A 22,408-nucleotide genomic window follows, 5' to 3' on the forward strand; every position below is an offset into this window, starting at 1 on the left:
TTGATGCCAGAACTGAGACTTTAAAACTGCTTTTCTTAATAGTGATAGTTACAGTATATCCTAAGGGTTATATTTTTTGCAATGACTAAAAACCTCATAAGGTATAAAGCTGATCCATGCCTATATTCAAAGTCTGAAAATTGGAAACTGATGTATCTGCTCTTACTTGTGGATAATTTGATTATTGGCCATGAAAAATAAAAAGAGATAACAAAACTAAATGATGTTCTACTGGTTTATGTAATAGGTTGCGAGCTGCAGCCACTGCAGGAACTCCTGCGAGTCTTCCTCTATGCTTAAAGTGACAATCATTTTAAAGGCAAAACCAAGCTGGTCTGCAGCTCACATTAAATAAATTAAATAAACCCCTTAGACTCATACTTTGATACTAAAGATCTGGGAGAGATGACATACTACCTAGGGATACACTTATAGCAAGAAAAAGATGGAAGTTTTCTACTTAATCTGTATGCTGAAATGGGTACAATTCTCAGACAGTTTGGAATGTCAGAAGCAAAAGGTGTGACAATACCAATGGATGCCTTATATCTCAATTTAGAAGGAGAACTTGATCTCTTACCAAAAAGTAGTGACAAGCAGTGGGAGCACTATTATATGTGCCAACTACTACAATGCCTGATATTTCAGTAGCTATTTATCTTTGTAGATGTGTGAGTAAACCTTGTCAAAGAGATTAGAATGCAATTAAGAGAGAGATGCAGTACCTTAAACACACACAGGACTAGAACCTGATATTGTCATTAGAACGTAAGCTTGAATTATAGGATATGTAGATGCAGATTGGGCAGGTGATTACAAGGACCGCAAGTCAACAAGTGGCTGCGTGTTCAAACTTGAAGACAGTCCAATCTCATGATCCATTAAAAACCACAGACGCACAGCGAAACTCCACTCATTCTGTACCAGAGGCACCAGGTTGTGTAACCGAACAGGAAACAGTTTTCAATATGTAGCACAATGGAACTTGGCATTAAAAAAAGCTGCAGTTGCTGCATCATAGCACTTCATAATATACAGATTAATTTGCACATAGATGTACAAGTGTCACATATCAAATGAATCAGTGAATCAGTGCAGTCCCATTAAGCAGTTTTGTTGCATCACTAATAAACTAAAACGCATAAGCACATGATAAAGATATGAAAACAATGCTTTGTGCAAGCTGAGTCGCACAGGACCTGGCATGGCGAGAGGGGCTGTTTAGCTCCACTGCAGCAATAGAACAGTGAAAAGATAAACGCTTGAACCAAACATACTAATGCAAAACATCATTACCTCGTGATCTAGTGGCTAGTGGAGCAATATGTTATTCTGCTTACATACTGTAGTACAGTGGCCACAGTTTGAGGACATTAGATCCAAGATGAGACTGGTTCAAAAAGAAGTTGTTGAGTGCCGGTGTCAGGCAATCATTTTGATATTGCAACTACTGTTCTCAACTGTGTTCATTATACTGTACATGCAGATGTCATCAGTGCTTTGCTGCTGATATAGGGCCTGATTCAGTAAGGATTGCAACTGCGATCGTGGCTTCGATTACGCACGCAGTCTCACTGTGATCATATGCTAATCCATTGTGATCGCTATGCCGTCGCAGCACTACATAAGGACGCCCACCTTACCTTACACACATCCATAATGTCTAGCAAGTCTGTGAAACCCTCAGTAACATTGAGTACCATCACAGCCTCACGTACATTTGCGCAAGGTCAGACCTTACTCAGAAATTGCTAACCTTGTCACACGCAGTGAAAGGCCAAGCTGCATTTGGCATCGCAGTGGATAATTTATGCACGCCCTGCAACTGCTATCAAATGCACTGGCACGCCTGCGTTTCGCTGACCACCCCCCTGTCACCTCCCACAAACGGTCACTTCCTGTCAATCACTCCGCAATGGGTCTGCGTAGTCACTGCAATCGCCGGTGGCTGGTTCTCGCACTGCGCTGCATACACTTGCGCAGATCACAAACATCGGCCGATTGCGTACATAATCGCAGTTGCAATCCTTGCTGAGTCAGGTCCATAGTTAGATAAAAAGAAGGTAGCTAGGGTGTGTGTTTTCCTCCAGACTCTGTTATTGCGTAAGCAGAGATCTGCAAATGATCTCGATGCAGATAAGCGCTGTAGGATTGTGGGGATAGTGTGTAAGAGTTGTTCAGCTATCTGTAGTACACATGAAAGGAAATAATGATTAGTGTGCCAGGGGACAGTGGGCCTGATTCAGAGCCGGATGCTCTGACTGGAGCGCTCGCTCTGAATCAGTCCCCTCCTACCTGAAAATGGAGCGGCCTCCTGGCCGCACGCATAGCTGTGGGTGACCACCCACAGCATATGCGAGCGGCCAAAAAGATGGTCGCGATGGTCAAGACCATCGCGACCATTGGGCTTGCGACGAGACCCTGCGGTAGGGTCTCGATGACCGCAAGCCCTGGAGTGATTTCAGAGCCAAAATCACTCCCACTGACATCACTTGTGATGTCAGTGGGGCCGGACCCAGACGGTAGGCATTCCCATGGGAACGCCTCCGTCTGGCAGCCACGCCCCCGGCACGCCCACCAAAGGGGGCGTGTTGTCAGTCACATTCGACAGCACGCCCCCTTTGGTGCGAGACCCGGAGCGACAGCTTGGCTGTCGCTGTCCAGGTCTCGCACATGCACACGACGGAGCTCCCTCCATCGTGCGCATGCGCATTGGGGTAACATCGACCCACTTGCGAGCGTCCTGTGCTCGCGAGCGGGTCTGAATGACCACCAGTGTCTGCAGGAAAATACAGGGTTAAAGGTGGAATTTCAAGACAAGGGAGGTCCAAGGGGCATGGAAGAGGAGGCGACTTGGAAGGACAAAAGGCTGATGCATGGATCCAGCATCCTCTTTTACAAGAAAGCAGGATCACGTGGGACAGGATAAGTACCAATCGCTGGGGCTTTGTTTGGGCTGATTGTTTAAATATCCGCTGTGGGCTTATACTGTTTTCTCTAGGGTTTAATCCCTACCTCTGTGCATCTGCTTCTAAGATGCCCTACCATAATTCTCGACTTTCCTTCCTGTACCTTCCAACCCTCACCCTTTCAAAAAAAAAAAAAACCTGTGAAAGTATTTAGGGCCTGATTCAGACCCACTCGCGAGTGGCTGTCCACTCGCAAGTGGGTCGATGGTGTGCACTGAGCATGCGCACGATGGAGGGAGCTCCGTCGTGCGCATGCGCCAGACGCGACGAGCGAAGGACTTTCCTTCGCTCGTTGTGTCTGATCAAAGGGGGCGTGCTGTCGATGTTCATTGACAGCACGCCCCCTTTGGTGGGCGTGCCAGGGGCTTGCCTCCCAGAAGGGGGCGTTCCCAAGGGAACGCCTACCGTCAGAAGCCGGCCCACTGACATCACTAGTGATGTCAGTGGGAGTGATTTTGGCTCTGATAGAGCCAAAATCACTCCTGGCCTTGCGTTTGAGAAACTCAACCGCAGGCTCCGGCTCGCAGTGGCGATGGTCGTGATGGTCAAGACCATCGCGACCATCAACCTGCACGCTCGTATAGGCTGTGGGTGGTGACCCACAGATATACGAGTGTCCATGAGGACGCTCCATTTTTATGGAGGACGGCCCTCATTCAGAGCGAGCGCTCCGCTCAGAGCGTCTGGCTCTGAATGAGGGCCTTAGTCTTTCTTTCTACCTCTCATCCCCTCGTCTTAGCACATAACCCCAGCCTCTTTCTTCATTCCTATTATATACTGGCTTACCTTATCTGGGTCACTTACATCTTGTAACATCAATTGCTGTTGTTTCATGATTGCTAGGGATTGCATTTTAAATTGTTACAGATTATTACATTTTGTAACATCAATCGCTGCATGTTTGTTATATAGTCGTTGTATATTGTAGTTTAAATTGAAAAACGAAGGTTTGCATTGTGTAACAGCAATTGCTGCAGGTATGTTCAAAAATAGCTGTGTATTATAGTAAATTGTTAACTAAGGGTCAGATTCAGTCCCATATCAACACAGCCTTTCTCATTAGTACCCCATCCCCCGCATGCTTTGTTCTCCCTAGTGACCAGTTTGCTAGGCCACTTGCTCAAGCAACTTTAAGCCCCCTAGACCCCCTCCTTCCCTAGAAGCATCCTCCATAAAACTTAATACTCTTACTATCCTGCCTTGTGTAAAAAAAAAAAAAAAAAGATACCATTTAATTTAAAAACACAAAGCACACGTTGCTAAAAGCCCAGGACTGTCACCATTGCAGCCCTTAGGCACCCCTCCCATGGCAATTAGTGGAGGGACCCTACCTCCAGCAGTATGTCTGCTTTTAGTTCGCCATGCAACCAGAGGACAATGAGTCCATATGGCTCCCCAGAGCATGGGGAAGGTGCACGCCCCCTCTTCAGTCGTAGCCAAACCCCTACAGGCCACGGGTGGGTTCCCGAAGTCACGCAGCGGTAGTGACTCTCATCGCTCACGCGCATCATTGGAGCGTGATTCAGCCACATTACACTACCTCCCATGCCCAAAGCTGCCCCTGGACACTCCATTAGTCAATGGAGAGTCTGTGACCGAGCTTCAGCTACATTATTCCGGTGCGCGTTGGGGTCACCACCTCAATCACGCATTGAAGAGCATCAGCAGGAGCACACCTTGTATAGGCCCTCCCGATCTCTAGATCGTCCCTCCCTCCCATCGGTGTCCGGGAGCCACTGGACACCGATGTTGCTAAGTTGCATAAAGGTGATCAGCAAACCCCGTCCAGCAGCAAAAATGTTGCAGGCCATGTAGGGAGTAGCCCCACTTCTGGTGGATCAGACAGGCATATCAGGAAAGGCAGTAGGGACAGTTACACATCAGGGACCCGGGAATCTTTGCACCGACGCTCAGCCGAGCCTGGCCACGAAAACACTAAAGTGCACCACCAACACACATTGATAAAGGAAATAGATTTCAACCACACTATCAGCAAGGACCCTGCCGCTAGCCAGGGCAGCGGCCGTAGAGACAGGGACAGTATCATAAATGGCAGTCAATGTTCGGGAGGCAGATCAGAATCACCAGGCCAGAGTAGCAATACAAGGGGAAGCAAATACATTAATCACAAGGAAGGGAGCTACAGCAGCTTACACAGGCAGAAGGAGGAGGGTTTTCAGATAGTCAACTCAGGAAGAGAGGCAATTGTGAGGGAAAGCTGGTCCACGGGGGAAAGAGGGTGCTCTCCCACCTCATACTAACCCCAGGACTATAGAATACACCATAGGAGTATCAGTGAAGTAGCAAAGGAGGATCTAAGAGACAGGGGACAAGGAGCAGACACCACCACACAAACTCCCGTGAAGGGACATAACCTCCTCACCAGTGCATTACAATGATCAGAAGCTAAATAATGAACCATCTACAACATTCAGACTCAGGGCTGACCCAGTGCAAAATACTAATAGCCCTGTTTCCCCAAATGACATGAGGGCAAAACCTTATACAGGGACAGACCAGTTATGCCATGCGAGGGGTCGGAAACATGGTGACTATGGGTACAGCAGACGGAGGCCAAGCAGCCATTCTCCATCCCAGTTGTGGTCCACAGGCGCACAGGATGGTCCTTCATCTCCAGCTCGAGAACGTAAGTACACTCATGCCAAAAATATTTATCACAGTGATACAATGTGCTACAGTAGTTCAAGTAGCTCAGACGAGTCAGATGGGTCTAACAAGAGCTCGCATATTTTTTTTCGCTTGTTAATGCGCAGCTTGCAGAAAGGGCACAAGTGCAGGCGATCAGCAAAGGTGGTAGGAGTGAGCAGGACCACTAGACAGAGGGACAATAGAGGGTGGTGTGATAACACTGCCATTAGCTGGGATCTACGGTGCAGAGTGCGAGAGAAGATTAAACATGGGAAATATGTGAACATGTTTGAAGTGACATAAATTGGCAAAGCAGCCCTTCAGGCAGCCAAGAGAAAGGGGGTAGTGGTGAGTAAACATACAAGTCATTTTTCCGCTGGATGGGAGAGATGTTAGTATTCTCAGCATGCTACCTAGAGACGAGACCAGAAGAAGATTTAAAACTCCTGAGTTATTTACATATGATACATGACATGCGAGCCAATGCAGACCCAGAGAATTGGCTCACATATAATGAAGCATTTAGGAAAAAACAAGATGGTAAGCACTCCATAGATTTTGGGTCAAGAGACATGGAAGTTTTATTCAAGGTAAGCCAGCGCAAGACACCATTCCCTAAGCATTCATGAGGGAATAACCTAGTTGAAAAACCAAAGCATAACGGGTCCTTTCTTAAACAAGGGCACTGCTTTGCTTACAACAAAGGGCAATGCGGAATGGGCGCCAAATGCCGCTTCAAGCACGTGTGCAGTCAATGTGGAGGGGAACACCCCTTCAGGGACTGTAGCAGAAGCAATCCAGGAACAGAGGGTGGCAACCTGACTGCCGGAAAGCAGCCTGCGGTTAGCCAGCAGCCCCATTAGATTGCCGGCGCTGAGCAAATGGCTCGCCCAGTACCCAGACAAGAAAGCAGCCGTATTCTTGCTGGAAGGGTTTAGTTATGGCTTCAAATTGCCCATACATAGAGAAGTGAGAACAGGGTCACCTAGGAACCTTAAATCCGCTAGAGAATTCCCAGAAAAAGTAGAGCAAAAAGTAAGAAAATAAATTTTATTAGGAAGAATGGCCGCTCCTTTCGAACAACCACCCATACAGGGCCTATGTATTTCACCAGTAGGGGTGGTTCCTAAGAAAACACCTGGAAAATTTCGGCTCATACAACACATGTACGACCCGACAGGACTGTTGGTGAACAATGCCATTCAGAGCAGCCAATGTAAAGTAGTCTATCAATCATTTACAGATGCACTACAGTTGATTAAACACCAGGGTCATGGAGCGCAAATGGCCAAGTTAGATGTAGAATCCACTTTTCGCTTACTACCACTGCACCCATCATCCTTCAGATACATGGGTTTCAAGTTACAGAATGGCTATTACATCGACAAGTGCCTGCCGATGGGATGCGCGATTTCATGCACCTACTTTGAGGCATTTAGCACTTTCTTGCATTGGACAATACAAGCAGGAACAGGGCATCACGGGGTAGTGCACTACCTCAACCACTTTCTATTCATTGACTCAGCAGAGTCAAAAGGCTGTGAGAAGTTACTGTTCTCAGCAAAGGCTCTATTTTGGCACCTAGGGGTGCCAGTAGCGCATGACAAAACGGAGGGACCCATCACTTGTTTATCATACTTAGGCATAGAAATTGACACAGTGGCAGGTTGTTGCAGGCTTCCACAAGACAAGGTTAGCAAGCTCCAAGCTAAGCTCCCAGATTGTTTGCATTCAAAGTATGCAATGCTAAGGTGCATTCAATCCCTATTAGGTCTACTCAATTTTGTATGCAGAGTTATCCCCATGGGCAGGGTGCTGTGTCGTCAGTTAGAGAGAGCCACGGTAGGTGCAAAGCTTCCACATCACCAAATATGTTTGTCAAATGAGATTCGGGAGGATCTTAAGATGTGGCAGGTATTTGCACGAGACTTCAATGGTGTGCGGATATGGCAAAAGGATGATCAGCAGAACCATGAACTGCAGCTGCATACTGATGCAGCAGGTATCACTGGGTTTGGAGCAGTATTTGGAAGGCGATGGTGTTCTGCACCTTGGCCAGAAAAATGGGTAGCAGCTGGGTTAACCAAGAATTTGTTGGTCCTGGAGCTTTTCCCAATAGTGGTTGCAGTGGAACTGTGGGTGAAATGCTGGCAGGACACGCGCATTGTGTTCTGGTGCGACAACTTAGGGGTAGTGCATGCGATTAATAATCAGTGTGCAACAACACCTGCGGCACTGCGCTTGATCAGACACTTGGTGTTGTGTTGTCTTAAGCACAACATTACGTTCAGAGCACGGCATGTTCCTGGAGTCGAGAACAGAGTTGTGGATGCGTTGTCTAGATTCCAATGGGAAAAATTCCGCCAGCTAGCGCCCGAATCATGTTTGATTGGTGAGGAATGTCCATCTCATGTTTGGCAGATACTTGAGCCTGCATCGAGGGACTCATGCTTAATGCCCTATCTCCAGCTACATATCGCAAGTATAACGCAACCTGGAGGGACTGGTAGCAGTTTCTAGAGGTTAACCCATGTAAAACAAATAGGCTATATTAAAATATATCTGGGACAGCTACAGGTCTGGGCGGTCAAAGGCCGCCATGTCAGGTGCACTAGCAGGTATGTCCTTCTTCATGAGCCTAACAGGTAAGAAAGATTTCACCAGGGGGTTTCTTATATCAAAGGCCCTGAAAGGGTGGGGAAGAAGCCCACCTGGAAAAGAGGATATAAGGAGGCCAATTGACACACAAATGTTAGCAGACTTAATGGGTGCGATTGGCAGGGTGGTCAGCAGTCCCTTTGAGACTGCACTTTTCCAGGTGGCTTTTTCATTTGCCTACTTTGGGGCTTTCAGGATAGGAGAACTGGTGGTGGCATCCAGAAAAGCACATAACACAGGTTTGTTGTTTGACAATGTGATGATCAGGGAGTCAGGAGTGCTTTGCAAAATCCACAAGTCCAAAACGGATCAGGCGGGCAAGGGCCAATGGATAGCACTGTTACCACATGAGAACAAAGAGATATGCCCACTACATTTGGCATCACTCTCTGTGGCTCTAAGGAGTGGTCACAGTTCAGCCTGGCTATCGCACGACAATGGTGCTGCGCTAACAAAATTTCAGTTCATGGCAGTTTCCAAGAAATGCATTGCAGAGTTAAACTTAGATGGGAAAAAGTTTGGTTCACACTCTTTCAGGATTGGAGCAGCAACTAATGCCGCTGTCTCAGGAGCTGCCATCAACAGTATAAAGGCCCTGGAGAGATGGAAAGGAGACAGTTACAGGAGATACATTACACTGGGGAAGTAGGCAGATGTGGGCTCACACACTCATCACGATCTCGGGTGAAGTGAGGGGATCTACCTCTGAGTGGGGTTTTATTTTTACTCATGTCGCTATAAATTCTAACTTCTCCAATTGGCTCTAGACATGAGGTTTTTGTTTTCACCCCCTTCAAGGGTCTTGAACCTCAAGTGAGCATGCATTAGTAGTAGTTAGAACAAAGAAAGTGGGGTTGAAAGTTTTGTGCATTACAATGTTACTGATATGTTTTTTCCAAATTTCAGAGTCGCACAGTGGCGGAGACACCTGGATCATGGGGCAGTCTTTTATCTTCTTGGCTGAGAGATATGTAAGGGAGAAAGGTTTGGTGCAAACTGCAGAGAGACAGTGGGGTCGGATCAGGTGGTTGGGAGGAGAGAAATGAAGTTGGAACAACTCAACACAGAAATTGCTAGGGCAGCTAGGCAATACGGATATCCAAGGAAGATAATATTACACTTGGGGGGAAACTACTTGGGCAAGGCAAGTTTCTGGAGCCTAGTCAGGGCAATCAAAATAAACATAAGCAAGGTGCACTCATGTTGGCCAGACACAATTCTAGTTTGGTCAAACATAGTTCCTAGAAGGCAGTGGCAGGCAGCAGCAGGGCCAGCTATGCATAGGACAGGGTGGAAGGTAAATAGGATAATAGGCAAATTCATAACCAACTTAGGAGGTAGGGTGATTAGGCACCCTCGTATAGTGGCTTCACTGGAATCACTATACAGGGCGGATGGAGTACATCTGTCAGACTACGGAATGGCCTGGTTGATACAGAATCTACTAGCAGAGGGCGGGGAGTAGGTGGTAAGTTGGTGGCGGGCTAGTTCCTAAAGAGGCTCTAGCTGTGGCGGGAACCGCAATTGCAAATTAAATCATAATAAAGTTACAATGATAATCATGTGGTGCGAGGATGATATGTTTCTCCGTGGGCCGTGTAGTGATTTTGCAAGTAATTTGGCTCATCTATCTAACGACGGGCAGCGGGCACCTATGTTGATGTGACACCTATGCCGGTGTAGGCAGCAGTGCTGCGGTGATTGTCACAGCTCCCATTGATATTGAAGATCGTGAAGGCTACTCCCAAAACGAAGTAGTGCATGAGTCTAGATAAGGACTTTACACTGCGTAGCGAGGGAGGAGTTTTGGCTGACTTCATGATCAGTGGGATTGGAAGAACGCAATCCGTGGGTAGGATTACCCACTTGGTTGACCAAATTTTGAGTAGTACAGTTTGCAATTGCTTATCCTAGGCCACCAACTTTATGGAAGTGATAAATAAAATTTGGACCTTCTTCCTGCCAGCTATGGTGTGTAGCGTCTTTATTTTATTAGGTATTAAGAGGTAACGATGAAGAAATCTATAGGTGGCTAACAAATTATGCAAACACATTGAAGCCATCATACTTAAGAGGCTTAAAAAGAATATGTTCTTTCTTTCCTTTTCTCCATGTTGAAAGCAGCATGTTAAGTTTGTAGCATGTGTTTGTTACTGTTTATATGTAAATAAAGAATTCCTGTTTGAATATACTTTCTGCTATTCCTATATAGCGTATCTGCTAACAGTAGGATACCCCACTATTGTAAGAATAATAATAACTCATAATATCACTCATCTACTGCATATTTATTAAAGAATATGTGCAGGATATCCACTAAAAACACCCGGATTTGGGGGTGGCCACAAATAATAAGGATCCCCGGGATTTAAGAAGGAGGGGGGCCAAAGCATAAATCTCTGATATCTGCTGTGGTCCCTCCATTTCTGATCACAAAGCAGCCCCCATATGCATATATGGGGGCTGCTCAGCTCTCAGATTTACCAAGTTCCAGAATGCTTAGCGCACGCGAGTAATGCCATCTTCCATTTTTCTCTTATTAATTTTGCTGTTTATTGATTTGAATTTGAGCTTAGGCCCAACTGACACTATACAACTGCAGTTTATGCCTATTGCACCAGGTTTTACTTTGATGGGATTAGTCACTGCTTTTCCACTATTTTCATATTAATGCAAATATAACACTTGAAATAAAGGCAACCCATGTGTCACACTTATAATGAATGTATTGGATAAACAAGAGTCGCAGTACATTATGAGAAAATTAAGAAATATTCCAAAAAGGTTAAGGGTACAAGAGAGAATTTACTAATGTACAGAGATTTGATGTATGGTTTGTAAACAGGGGTAACATTGCTGTATTACTTAAGTGGTCCACATTGATTAATTATGGGGCAATGCGCATTCACTTGCACCCATGTGCATACTGGTGCTTGAAGTTCTACATGTACCTGCATCAATAATGCTCATGGGAGCTTATGGTGCCACAATAGGTGGCACTATATTTTAATCATTATTATTTATACCCTGGTACCCATGGTCAGAGTTAGGTGGAAGGGTTCAGTCCTAGTCTGCATTGGACCCCCTCTCTAGGCCATATCATTTTATCTGGTAGCCCTAAAAACACCAAGTCTGATGCTGTATAGACTGGATTGTTAAGCAATGAAAGGAAGGGGATATTTTTTTTAAAACTTTTTTAAATTAATACCACAAGCCTAGTGTGGTGGTACTCTCCTGGCCTGTCAATCCATGTATAGTATACCACACCTGACAGTACACATAGACAAACCACAAATTAAAACTGAATCTTGCCATCTATTCTTCTGTTCTCTCAAGGATAGTTACTAGAGAAGATATGCAGATGGCCATGGTGGGGAGGGATGAAACTTATCATTATGGCCCCATACCCCATGTTGCAATGCCGCAAATCATAGCACCATGCAGAGGCAGGTTACAGGAGGGTGACCTGCTCTCCCAGGAGAGAAAACAATCAGAGTCTCCCAGATGTTAGATCCGGCAAGTATGATGTGAATGTTTCACATGTGGTTTTACCATCTGGCTGGTGACTTAGTGGTTTTCACAAAACCACACAATATGTGTTTGGAGTTTTCACCTTCCAAACCACAGGATAATAAATACATTTGGATCTGAAAGCTGCATCCAATGTGTGGGTGTATACAAACCACACAAGAAACCACACTTTAGTACATTCGTCTGCCCCAAACCTTTTTCACTATTCGAATTGTAATGAAATGTAACTTCCAAATAACTGAGCAGATAAATCAGGAAGTTACTGTTAAAATGGTAACTGAGGGCTGTATAATCCCAAATATTGGGTTTATATTCATGAACATGACAGACAAGGGTTTTAAAATAGTTAATATTTGTTACTGGGTAGGTTATATAGTTACAGGGACCAAGAGGAATGAAGCCAGGTGTGTTTAATTGGTATTAAAGGGTGTATGTTTGTTTGTGAGTAGGGTGAAGACCTCTTGGCTTCATGAATTATATGGAGTACAAGTGTCTGTGGCAGTATTTGACTATAATTGTATATGTCTAAATTAGGGGTGAGCGGGTTCGGATTTCTGAAATCCGAACCCCCCCGAGCCCCCCCGATCCGAGGCCGATCCGAGTCAGGCTCGACTTTTCCCGCCAGACTCGGATCTGAAATCGAGGCAAAACGTCATCATCCCGCCTTCCGGGTCTCGCGGGTTTTGGATCCTATATAAGGTACCCGCGTCGGCGCCATTTTCTCACTCGGCTGTGGACAGTGAAGAGGGAGGGTGGGAGTTAGGGCTGGCTGTGTAGTGTAGTGTAGTGCAGTGTAGTGTTGTGCTGTGCTGTGCTGCGCTGTGCTGCTGTTGTCCATAGGGGCTGTGTCCACTACTTCAAAGTCCATAGGGGCTGGCAGGACTGTGTTGTGCAGTCAGTTGTCCATAGGGGCTGTGTCCACTCCAAAGTCCTGTGCAGTGTCCCAGTCCTAAAGGGGTGCTGTAGTGTTGTCCAGGGGGTGCTCTGTCCGTCAGGGGTGCTCCCCCCCCCCCCCCCCAAGTGCAAAAAAAAAAATTTTTTTTCTGTGTTTGTGAATTGTGTGCACTGTGGCTGCACGTGTATCAACAAAGGAGCAGCGCCAAGCGTGCGCCTGTGTCCCATAAGTAAAAGGCCAGCTGGCTTGTCTGTTAAAGGGTGCTGTAACCCCCAAAGGGCACTCCAAACAAAATAAAAAAAAATATTTTTTTGTGTTTGTGAATTGTGTGCGCAGTAGCTTCACGTGCATCAACAAAGTAGTGCCAAGCGTGCGCCTGTGTCCCATAAATAAAGGGCCGGCTGGATTGACCGCTAAAGGGTGCTGTAACCCCCAATGTGCACTCCAAACAAAATAAAAAAATATATTTTTTTGTGTTTGTGAATTGTGTGCGCAGTAGCTTCACGTGCATCAACAAAGTAGTGCCAAGTGTGCGCCTGTGTCCCATAAATAAAGGCGTTAACCAAGGGAAAGGGGATGAGGGGGTTTATCTGAGCACAGGATTGAAAGAATTGTGACAATTGTCGTCATAAATATCAGATTAATCCACATTGATTAATATAATGCCTCTATATAGATGCTGTCAATCTTGGGTGTGGAGGTGCTCCCCATGAGAGTATATATACTGTTAGAAAGATAGAAGGAGGAAAAAACTCTCTTTTTGGGGGCACTCTATATTATGTTAATACTAAATAGATAAATACATAACTTTTATTAGATATACATTAAAAGGGTTTTTAGATCAATTTCATCATACACTATTGTGTGCGGTTAATCTTCTGACACATATGTACACACTTAAGTGTCAATATATATACAAACAACATCAAAAACATGTACACAGACAGATATTAAAATTAAGGAAGCAAGACGAAATATACCATGAAAAGACAGAGAACTGAGTAAGATAATGATCTTCTAATTAAATTCAGTACTCAATGGTGTGATCACCAGTCAATATCAGGAATTCTCTATGTAGGTAAGAGATAGCCTTATAATTCCTAGGTATTATAATGGTGGTTTGATGACCTATCAATATGTCACCAAGGACAATGCCCATTAAATCATACAGAGAGCTGAATAAGATAATGATCTTCAAATTGAATTCAATACTCAGTGGTATAGTGACCAATCAACATCAGGGGTTCTCTATATAATTAAGAAAATTGCCTTGTAATTCCTAGGTATTATTATGGTTATGTAACCTATTATTATGTCAGCAGATACAGTGCTAATTATATTAACGGTATGAGTTCTGTACTAAACAATCGGTTTAAGCAATTTCAGAATACTCTTAATGATCGTGCTGAGGAGACATCCGTTATCAATCAAAACACTTGTTATATGGCCACATTTGGGAAGAACATGTTGTTCTGTATTCCCTATTAAGTTTCATAATAATAAGAGGTACCGTTTGAAAATACAGCGTGATATAGTAAAGAAATGAAAATAGACTACTCCCTTCTAGTAGTTATAGAAAAGGCAGCTGCTGCGCATCATCATATATAGAAATAGTGGAGGATGTGTGAACGTACCTCTAAAAAACCCAGGGGTAGGAATAAGTATAATGAGCATCTACTGTTAGGACCAGTCAGTAAGAAAGAGAACCTGGTATAATAATAGAGCAGGAACCTACTCTGACTGGATCTTAATGAGATTGCTCATATAGAATATTATAATACTGTGTTTCTATTATAGATACTCATACCCTTGTATATAATCAGGGCTGGTGCTGCTGCCGCTCACATGCCTCTGTGCTGTGGTGAATGGTGAGAAGCCCAGTTCCGTATACAGTGGTTGGAAGGAAGAAAATGCCAGTTACACTGTGACTCTACTGGGTGAGCAGCTCTCTGTCTGCCTTGAGGTATTGCAGAGCTGCCCGCTTACACCCAGTGCAAAAGTCATATAGTGTGCGTGGAGAGAATGAGAAAGAAAGTACCTGATTATATACAACAGTGGTGTAGATCGGATGTGACCCGCTGCATGTCAAGCCTGCTTGAGCTCTGCTGACTGATGCCCCGCTCGTGCACAGTGGGACATCCCGGATCTGAGACGCGCGTTTCGCTTGGCTTCTTCCGTCAGATTCTATCTTTCTCATTCTCTCCACGCACAATCAGGGCCAGCTGGATTGACCACTAAAGGGTGCTGTAACCCCCAAAGGGCACTCCAAACAAAATAAAAAAATATATTTTTGTGTGTTTGTGAATTGTGTGCGCAGTAGCCGCACGTGCATCAACAAAGTAGTGCCAAGCGTGCGCCTGTGTCCTATAAATAAAGGGCCAGCTGGATTGAATGCTAAAGGGTGCTGTAACCCCCAAAGGGCACTCCAAACAAAATAAAAAAATATATTTTTTGTGTTTGTGAATTGTGTGCGCAGTAGCTGCACGTGCATCAACAAAGCAGTGCCAAGCGTGCGCCTGTGTCCAATAAATAAAGGGCCAGCTGGATTGACTGCTAAAGGGTGCTGTAACCCCCAAAGGGCACTCCAAGCAAAATAAAAAAATATTTTCTGTGTTTGTGAATTGTGTGGGCTGTAGCTGCACGTGCATCAAAAAAGGAGCAGCGCCAAGCATGCGCCTGTGTCCCATAAGTAAAGGGCCGGCTGGCTCATTTCTTAAAGGGTGGTGTAATCCACAAAGTGCACTAGTCTCCAACAAAAATTAAAAATTATTTTCTGTGTTTGTGTGCACCTTAGCTGCACGTATATATCAATATAACATAAATGGAGGACCAAACTTTCTCCGATAAAAATAAAATAGGGAAAGATCAAGAACCACTTCCTCCTAGTGCTGAAGCTGCTGCCACTAGTCATGACATAGACGATAACATGCCATCAACGTCGACTGCCAAGGCCGATGCCCAATGTCATAGTAGAGGGCACATATCCCAAATGACAAAGTTCTGGAAAATGACCTTGAAAAAAACATTTAAATCATCTGAAGAGAAACGTAAACTTGCCAATATGCCATTTACGACACGGAGTGGCAAGGAATGGCTAAGGTCTTTCCCTATGTTCATGACTAGTGGTTCAGTTTCACATGACGATGGAAGCCCTCCTCCCACTAAAAAAATCAAACGAGTTAAGCTGGCAAAAGCAATGCGAAGAACTGTGCGTTCTAAGAAGATATCACAAATCCCCATGGAGAGTCCAAGTGTGGTGGTGGTTGCGATGCCTGACCTTCCCAGCACTGGACGGGAAGAGGTGGCTCTTTCTACCATTTGCACGCCCCCTGCAAGTGCTGAAAGGAGCACCCACAGTCCACTTGCTGATATGCAAATTGAAGATGTCACTGTTGAAGTACAACAATATGAGGATACTGGTGTAGCTGGCGCTGAGGAGGAAGTTGGCGAGAAGGATTCTGATGGTGATGTGGTTTGTTTAAATCAGGCTCCGGGGGAGACAGTTGTTGTACGTGGGATGAAAAAGCCCATCACGGTCATGCCTGGGCAGAAGACCAACATTCCACCTCTTTGGTCTGGCAATATTTCTATCCAAATCCGGACAACAATTGTCTTGCCATATGTACCATATGTAAAGGTGAAATAAGTAGGGGTAGGGACGTTAACCACCTAGGAACATCCTCCCTTATACGGCACCTGCAGCGCGTTCATAAAAAGTTACTGTCAAGTTCAGAAACTTTGGCTAAGACCGTAAGCAGTCTAGGGACACCTAAATCCCGTTGTCCTGTTGTATCCAAGCGCCTGCAAACCACACCGTCAACTCCCTCCTCGTCAATTTCCTCCTTAGTCAGGATCGGAAGTAGTCCTGCAGGACATGTCACTGGCATGACTGACTCTCCTATCCGGGATTCCTCCGGAGGATCCTGCATTGCTATGCCTCCTGCTGCTGCTGTTGCTGCTGCTGGGAGTTGTTCATCATCCCAGAGAGGAAGTAGGAACACCACTACTTTTACTAAACAATTGACCCTCCAACAGTCCTTAGCGAGGAGGATGAAGTACGACAGCAGTCATCCTGAAGCAAAACGTATAACTGAGGCCTTGACTGCTATGTTGGTGTTAGACGTGCGTCCGGTATCCGCCATTAGTGCAGTGGGATTTAGACAATTGATGGAGGTAGTGTGTCTCCGGTTCCAAATCCCATCTAGATTCCACTTCACTAGGCAGGCGATACCGAGACTGTACAGAAACGTAAGAAAAAGTGTCCTCAGTGTCCTGAAAAATGCCGTTGTACCCAATGTCCACTTAACCACGGACATGTGGACAAGTGGAACAGGGCAGACTAAGGACTATATGACTGTGACAGCCCACTGGGTAGATGTATCACCTTACGCAGCAACAGCAGCAGCGTCACCAGCAGAAGCATCTCAGAAATGCCAGCTCGTTCCAAGGCAGGCTACGCTGTGTATCACCGGTTTCAGTAAGAGGCACACTGCCGACAACCTCTTAGAGAAACTGAGGGAAATCATCGCCCAGTGGCTTACCCCACTTAGACTCTCCTGGGGATTTGTGATATCTGACAACCAATATTGTGCCGGCATTTCATCTGGGCAAATTCCAGCACGTCCCATGTTTTGCTCACACAATAAACTTGGTGGTGCAGAATTTTCTGAAAAGGGACAGGGGCGTGCAGAAGACGCTTTGGGTGGCCCGAAAAATTTCTGGCCACTTTCTCCATTCAGCAACTGCATGCCGAAGACTGGAGCGCCAGCAAACACTCTTGAACCTGCCCCGCCATCACCTGAAGCAAGAGGTTGTGACACGGTGGAACTCAACCCTTTATATGCTTCAGAGGATGGAGGAGCAGCAAAAGGCCATTCAAGCCTATACATCCACCTATGACAAAGGAGGTGGTATGCACCTGACTCAAGCACAGTGGAAAATGATTTCCGTGTTGTGCAAGGTTCTCCAGCCCTTTGAACTTGCCACACGTGAAGTCAGTTCAGACACTGCCAGCTTGAGTCAGTTCATTCCCCTCATCAGGCTTTTGCAGAAGCAGCTGGAGAAAGTGAAGGAGGAGCTAAGATGGAGCGATTCCGCTTGGCATGTGGGACTTGTGGATGAAGCCCTTCATTCGCTTTGCCAGGATTCCAGGGTGGTCAATCTGTTGAAATCAGACCACTACATTTTGGCCACCGTGCTCGATCCTAGGTTTAAAGCCTATGTGGTGTCTCTCTTTCCGACCTACACAAGCCTGCAGAGGTGCAAAGATCTGCTGGTGAAAACACTGTCAGCTGTAGCGGAACGAGACACGTCAACAGCTCCTTCTTCATTTTCTCCGGCAACTGGGGCTGCCAGGAAAAAACTTAGGTATCCTTAGCAACCTGCTGACGGTGATGCAGGGCAGGCAGGACCAAGTTTGGACATCTGGTCTGGACTGAAGGACCTGGCAACAATTTCTGACATGTGTACTGTCACTGCATATGATACTGTCACCATTGACAGAATGGTGGAGGATTATATTGGTGACAGCATCCAAGTAGGCATGTCAGACAGTCCGTACCTGTACTGGCCGGAAAAAGAGGCAATTTGGAGGCCCCTGTACAAACTGGCTCTATTTTACCTGAGTTGCCCCCCCTCCAGTGTGTACTCCAAAAGTGTTTAGTGCAGCCGGGAACCTTGTCAGCGAAAGGTGTAGGAGGTTGCTTCCACAAAATGTGGAGAAGATGATGTTCATAAAAATGAATTATCAACTCTTCCAGGGAGACCAGCCTCCAGAACGTACAGAGAGACCTGTGGTGGTGGATTTCAGCGGGTGGACGAGTTAATACTCTGTGAGGATGAGGATGTACACAACACTGAAGAGGGTGAGGAATTGGTGGATGAGGAGGATGAGGACGACATCTTGCCTCCGTAGAGCCAGTTTGTGCAGGGACAGATTAATTGCCAGCTTGTTTTGTGGGGGCCCAAACGAACCAATCATTTCAGCCACAGTCATGTGGCAGACTCTGGCGCTGAAATGATTGGTTTGTTAAAGTGTGCATGTCCTGTTTATACAACATAAGGGTGGGTGGGAGGACCCAAGGACAATTCCATCTTGCACCTCTTTTTTTCTTTGCATTTACATTATGTACAGTTTGGGGCCTAGTTTTTCAAACTGCCATCCTGTCTGCCACTGCAGTGCCACTCCTAGATGGGCCACGTGTTTGTGCCGCCCACTCGTATCGCTTAGCATAGTCATCCAGCTACCTCGGTGCAACCTTTTGGACATAAAAACACTATTGTGAGGTGTGAGGTGTTCAGAATAGATTGGAAATGAGTGGAAATTAAGGTTATTGAGGTTAATAATAGCATAGGAGCAGAAATACCCACAAATTCTGTGATTTTAGCTGTTTTTATGCCTTTTTAAAAAAAAAATACAGATCCAAAACACAAAACCCAGAACCCAAAACACGGAAGGGTGGTTTTGGCAAAACCAATCCAGATCCAAAACACGAAGAAAGAGCCAGATCCAAAACCAAAACACAAAACACGAAAAGTGGCCGGTGCACACCCCTAGTCTAAATCAGTTTGGTTTAATTAATTTTCTCTGCTTAGCTCTATCCCATAATTTCCTTGGCTTCTCAGTTTATATTTTCTGTCTAAACTGCTTTACCTGTTGTTTCTTTATCTTTATTCCTTTTTATTTACTATTTTATTGGTCTTTCTCCCATTTTCCTTGTGTCCTATCCTGTAACCCAGTGCAAGCACTCCACCATCCCTGCTCACCTGACTTCCCAGGCCCATCATCAAGCAATCCCCAGCCTATTCATGACACCTTATCCGCTTGAAAACCTCCACTCCTTTACACTTGGCAGTGGTCTTTCCTGCTCTACAAATCAATGTTCAGTCCAGTCTGGAGGCATCATCCTCTCATATGACAGCTGAGTTGTATCCCCACAACCTCCACAGATGACATTTACAGTTACTGGTATCAGGTGGAGTAGACCAGCATGATATCAATGGCGACTCTGCCGTCTCAGTCCATGGTCAGCTTCCCTTCTGCACTGCATTCTCCCCTGTTGTCTCTCTCTCCTGGTTTAAGGTATCCACCAATTACCTGGCCATCCAGGTTTTAGCTCCAACCCCATTGCTACCATTTTCAGATTCAGGTGCAATTTTATCATTCTTCTTCACCTGCCCTTCCCCTTCTTTATATTCCCTGGCTGATACATAGCACCTTTGCAGCTGTACCATTTTTTATTCTTATTATTATTATTATTATTATTATTATTATTATTATTATTATTATTATTATACTGTATGTATATGGTGCCACAAGGGGTCTGAAGCACCTTAGAAAGTACACTACTGTGGACACTGCATAAGGGGTATTATCACTACTGTGGACACTGCATAAGGGGCACTGCTACAATGGGCATTGCATAAGGAGCACTACTGAAGTGGGCATTATGTGTAAGGGGCAAAACTGCTGTGGGCATTGTATAAGGGGCACTGCTACTGTAGGCATTATGTGTATTAGGGGCACTACAATTGTGGGCATTGTGTATAAGGGGCACAAATGTGGGCATTGTGTAAAAGGAGCACTGCTGTGTGTCATACATGAATAAGGAACACTACTATGTGGTGAAATGTGAATCAGGGGTGAATCAAGATTGTGCTACTGTGTGGTGTAATTTGAAATGGGAATACTATTGTGTGACCATGCCCCTTTTTAAAAAACAGGGCACACTGTCCCTTTCTTAAAAAATCACCATGGGGGGGTGAGTTCCACTACTTCTTTATTTAAGTTTCACCACTTTCCACCACCACTTTAACACTGGCGATGAGCCAGTGTAAGGCATGTAGGAGAGGGGATGCAGACATTAGTGCATTTGGAGAGGATTATGAACCATGCAGCAGCATTGAGGACAGATTGGAGTGGAGAGAAGTGGGGGCAGGGAGGGCATATAAGTGGAGGTTACAGTAATCCAGTGTAGAGATGACCAGTAAATGGTTGAGGGCCTTAGTTGCCTCCAGGATGAGAAAGGGTCTGATCCAGAGATATTTCTGAGATGGAAACAGCAGGACTGCGAAAGGTACTGTATTTGTGGTTGAAGGAGAGGGAGTAGTTAAGGATAACTCCAAGACAGATCATTTGTGGGATAGAAGAGTTGGTGGTGCTGTCAATAGGTAATGAAATTGTGCGAGGTGAGGTCATTCAGGAGGGTGGGAAGATTATCTGCTCAGTCTTAGACAAGTTGAGTTTAAAAAAGCTCTGGGGCATCTATGAGGAAATAGCTGTGAGACAGCTGGAGATATGAGTGAGGAAAGATAGGGAAAGGTCAGGAAAGGAGAGGTATATCAGCATAGAGATGATATTCGAGGTCCAAGAACAAAACCTCAGGAGAAACCTACTAGTAGTGGAGTGGGGTAGAGGTGAAATCATGAGAGGAGACAGAGATAGAACTGTCAGAGAGGTATGATGATAGCCAGGAAAGGGCAGTATAATGCAAACTGAGGTAGACAAGAATTTGCAGGAGAAGATGGTAGGCCATAGTGCTAAAGGCACCAGAAATATAAAAAGAATGAGCAGAGAGTAGTGGCCCCGTAGCAAGAAAGTAATTGCTTACTTTAGTGAGGGCAGTTTCTGTGGAGTGGAGTGGATGAAAGCTAGACTGAAATGGGTCAAGCATATAGTGGAAGGAAATAAAAGAAGTGAGACATTTGTAGACTGTCAGATCCCCGGCAACCGCCCCTCCATCACTTGCCATTCTGTTGGATGCCACGGCTTCTGCGGAGGTCCCGAGATGTCCACTGTACTCCATCTACTTCATGCTGTTCCTCCAGCTCACCTGGCACATGTGGTCCCGACGTCTCCCTCCGGCCATCTTAGATATGACCACCTGACTGCTGAGTAGCCTATAGAGATACAGCCCCAGGGCTAGGGTTCAGTGTGCAGTATACAGTCTGTACACTGAGGTATCCACTTTCTGTATTAGTTCCTAACTAGTTCCAGTCAGGGCCGGATTTCCCACTAGGCATCCTAGGCACTCATTTAGGTCGGCGGGACCCAAGGGGCCCATGGACGGGCCCCTTTGCCTGAAGAAATCCACCTGATCACAGTGCTGCCAGAGGAGCACTGCACTAGTACCGCGTGACGTCATCACGTCACGGAGTCCTGCCTCCAATCCCAGAGATTCCCATGCTGCTGTCTGCATGGTGCTCTCTCGGACAGTATATGTGCAGACTGTCAGTGTGCCGCAGCCACCTGCGCATGATGGAAGGGTGTGTGCACAGATACACTGTCACCTGGTCCTCGGCCCACTGCCCTGTCCCTCCCAGCTGATCTAACTAGTCCCACCCTGGCCACCACAGCAGCCACTCTACCAGCCTGCCAGGCCTGCCGCCGCCCAATCAGCAGCAGTGGTGCTGCACCCAGGAAGGCCAGGCAGGTAGGGTATTACCCTGATGAACTGCCTGCAAGAAATTAAAAACGGCATATATCACAGTCAGTAGGTGTCAAAAGGGCAAGATACACATATTCATATCATATACTACACACTATATATATATATATATATATATATACCTTCATAGGCCGGCACTCACTTATACTCCAAAATCAAGGTGGTAACTTGCCTTGGTGCCCTCCCCAGGTGCCTGTCGACTCCCCGATATAACAGACAATGAAGTGGAAATGGCGGCACTCAAAGGGCTCAGAATAAAT

The sequence above is a fragment of the Taudactylus pleione genome, unplaced genomic scaffold (genome assembly GCF_031769625.1).
Source record: "Taudactylus pleione unplaced genomic scaffold, aTauple2 ptg000408l, whole genome shotgun sequence".
In the NCBI taxonomy this organism is placed as follows: domain Eukaryota; kingdom Metazoa; phylum Chordata; class Amphibia; order Anura; family Myobatrachidae; genus Taudactylus; species Taudactylus pleione.